The sequence below is a fragment of the Myotis brandtii genome, unplaced genomic scaffold, assembly GCF_000412655.1.
Source record: "Myotis brandtii unplaced genomic scaffold, ASM41265v1 scaffold332, whole genome shotgun sequence".
Lineage (NCBI taxonomy): Eukaryota > Metazoa > Chordata > Mammalia > Chiroptera > Vespertilionidae > Myotis > Myotis brandtii.
The window spans coordinates 2,171,238-2,175,174 of NW_005362797.1; positions in this window are offsets into that span (position 1 = coordinate 2,171,238).

The window sequence follows — 3,937 nt, forward strand, 5'->3', positions numbered from 1 at the left end:
CCGGGGGCTGGGCCTGACCCCCCCTGGCCAGCTGGGCTGCAGCAGGTGGCGGTCCCTTTCCTGCCCTCACCTCCCGGGCCCTCCTGCCTCGACCCTGGGCCCTGGGGCGCTGGGAGAGGTCAGGGCTGTAGGGAGAGAGAACTTGGGGGAGCAGCCTGGGCACAGCCAGTCTGGCTTCAAGCCCGGCCCCAGCGGCTCGCCAGCTACGTGACCCTGAATACGTTTCCTAAGGTCTCCATAGCCCGGCCTTTCCTCTGTGACAGGGCGCGTGCCATCTGCTCTGCCGCCTCACAGAGTGCCACAGACGGGACTGAACGGCGGACACTGGTTCCCACAGCTCCGGAGGCCGGAGTCCGAGATAAAGTGCTGGCCGGGGTGGCCTAGAGGACGCCTTCTCGCCGTGTCCTCACATGGTCTTCCTCTGTGTCTCCGCCATTATTTCCTCTTCCTGCTTCCCAAATCCGCCAGTCATGTTGGACCAGGGCCAGCCACATGACCTCATATAACTTAGCACCTTCGTAAAGCCCTGTCTCCAAGCACAGCCACACGCTGAGGCACTTACTGAGGGTGGGACTTCAACATATGAATTTGGGGGACATCAATTCAACCCATACAGGATGTCATAGGAGCCCCAGCCTCAGAGGTTTGGTGTGAGAATGACTCATCATGAAATGTAGCTTAGCAGGCCCGGCTCTGCCATCTGTCCTGGGACGATGTTCTAGTGATAACCTCACAGGCCAGGGTGTGCGCAGGCCTGCACCCCTGCAGCCGAAGGGGGAGAGAATGAGGTGCCTGGCTCAGGTGGGCCTGCCCTGCCCACTCTACCACAGGGAAGGGCAGGCGCCCAAGCTCCCAAGTCCAGACCACACCCTCGGACCGGCGGGCATAGCCCAGCTCTAGAGGGGATGGGGCAAACTAGTGCAGGACTCTCTTCCTCAGATGGGGAAACTGAGGCACGAAGAGGCCAGGCAGGGGGCTGAGATTCACCAGGGCTGTGGGCCCAGCCCAGGGAGTAGTGGGGCTGCTACTTGCTCCACCACGTGCTCCTGGCCGCCTGGTTCATGCGGTGGGAGCAGCAGGTGGGCCTGGCCTGAGCAGGGGAAGGGTCCCCGGTGCCCCGGTCCACGGCCCTTGCCCCAGGCCCGCTTGGCCGAGCCTCCACTTCCTGAGCTGGCTGCCGGGACAGGCGAGGCTGCCGAAACCCTCCCTAAAAAGGAATCAGGCTGCGGTGGCCAGGCTATTTTTAGACAATTGTGTTGAAAAATCCCCAAAGTACGTGTAGCATCATGCATTTCTTTTTCTTCAGGAAGGAAAAAGGAGAAGGAATAAGTGGATCCCCCACCATGGGGAAGGCCCTCCATGGTCCCCTCCGCGGAGAGGCAGTGGCCAGGGCCCTGCAGCTGCCCAGCCCTGGGTCTAAGAACTCAGGGGACGGGCTCACCTGGGCCTCCGCCTCTGCCTTCAGGGGGTGCAGGGCACAGGATCACCCCACATCACAGCTGGGGGGACTGAGGCCATGCTGCCCTTGTCCCCATCCTTCAAAACACAGCCTTATTGAGGTACAGTCGGCACATCGGAAACTGCAGATATTTAAAGTGTACAACTTGATATGTTTTGACAGATGTAGACATCCATGAAGCCATAATTAAGAGAGGGAGCACACCCATCACCCCCAAACATTCCCCAATCCTGTTTCCCTCCCTGCTCTCGGCAACCACTAGTCTGCTCTCTGTCACTGTAGATCAGCTGGCATTTTCTAGAGTTTTCTGTAAATGGAATCATACAGTATCTCCTCTCTTTTTCTCGACTGGCTTCTTTAACTCATCATCCTTATTTTGAAATCCATCCACGTTGCTGCAGGTAGCGATGGTTCATTCCCGTACGTGAACGGGCCACAATTTGTTTACCTGTTCACCTGCTGATGGACATAAGGCAGCTCTGGACACCCATGAACAACTCTTTGTAGGGACAGATATTTCCTTGTCTTTGGGGTAAACACCTGGGAGAGGAGTTCCTGGGTAGCTCTATGTTCAACTGTTTAAGAAACTGCCCATCTGTTTTCCACAGTGGCTGCACCTTCCCTCGTGCCTTCCCACCAGCAATACTGAAGGAGCCCAGTGTCTCCACAGCCTCACCAGCACTTGCGATTGTCTGTCTTTTTGGTGACGCCCATCCTAGTGGCCAGTCATCTCCTTGCGGCTTTGATTTGCGTTTCTCTCATTGACTAATGAGGGTGAACATCCTCTCGTGTGCTTGTTGGCCCAGATCTCACTTAAAAAATAAATAAACGTTTAATTTTGGAATCATTTTGGATTTACTGAAAAGTTGAAAGATGATACAGATACCCAGATACCCCTCACTCAGCTTCCCCTTATACTAACCCTTTATATTCCCTGGTACGTCTGTCATAACCGAGGAGCCAGCGTTGGAACGTTACTATGAAGCTCTCAGCTGGATCCGGACGTCCCCACTTACAACGCTACCGTCCCTTTCTTGCCCCAGGATCCCACCTTGGAAAGCCACACGCTGTTTGGTTGCCGTGTCCATTTCTCAGACTTTCCTTGCTCTTGCTCTTGACACGTTGGAGGCATATTGGTCAGATTTTTTTGCAGAAAGTTCCTCGATTTTGTTTTTTTCTGATGTTTTCTCACAAGAGGACTGGGGTTCTGGGTTTTGGGGAAGAAGACCACGGAGGTGAAGGACCTTCTCCTCCCACCCTCTCAGGGGCCTGTGCTCTCCACGTGACTCACCGCTGCCGACGCTGACCTTGGTCATTGGTGACGTGGTGTCTGCCAGGTTCCTCTACTGTAACGTTACCATTTCCTCCCTTCCCCAATTCTCTACTCTTTGGACGGGAGTCACTAAGTCCAGCCCACACTCAAGTGTTTAAGCTCCCCAGTCTTACTTTTATTTGAGGGTCTTCTGTGCCAGGCACCTCACGCTGACACTCAATCCCTATCCCCACCGCTGTCCCTCCAGGAGAGATCCCAATAATCCCTACACTTGGCAACGTTTCCAACGACAAAGGATCGGGGTCATTCAGCCAAACCCTTGCTCACCCTTTTTACAGATGAAGAAACTGAGGCCCAGAGAGGCGGTGACTGACTCACTTATGATCACACCACGACCAGAAGGAACATGGCCTTGGAGCACTGGACCAGGGCGGAGCCCGGGCAGGATGTCCTGGCCCGGAGTCACCGCTCAATAGGCATTGATTGGCAGGTGAGGTGGGCAGGTTGAAGGAAGGATAAGGGTTTTTGTAAGTGATAAGGTTCCTCTATGGACAATGTAGGCAGCCATACAGGACACCTGCCACCTCCCACTTACCTGCACAAACCAGAGAAGCAAGGATGCATGATGCCAAAGGGCAGACAACCCCACACTCTGCTGTAAGCATTGAATGCCCTCCCCCCCCAGGCTGGCCATACAGCAGAAAGGCTGGGGGAAGCTGGATTGGGGTTCCAGCTGGCTACGGATGACCCTTACATGGTCAGTTAGGGGCTAGGGCCCCATAGTGAGCAGACACAGGTGTGAGCATAAAGTGGAAGGGCAGTCGATTAATACATATCAAGGGCATTAAAAATGTTACTGGTTTTTGCCCTGGTTCCCGCGGGGTGGCCATGGAATCAGATGATCGATTGGATCCTGGGTGGAATGAATATAGGAAATGACTTATCACCCCGAGTCTCAGCGCTCCCATCTATAAAATAAGGGTGGATATGAGAAGGGCCTTTCTTGGGGTGTGTGTGAAATTAGGGTGTTAAAGTGTGATTAATCCACGGGCTGGCCAGCCATATTGTACAGGCACTTCTAATGAACCCTCTATACTTCCAGGACCCAAGACTCGATCTAGTTCTGTGTCCAGGTGCCTTTAAGGACTCAGTTGCCTGAGCTGACCAGGAGGGAGGCTGCCCTCAGAATGCGGTTGCATCAGCTC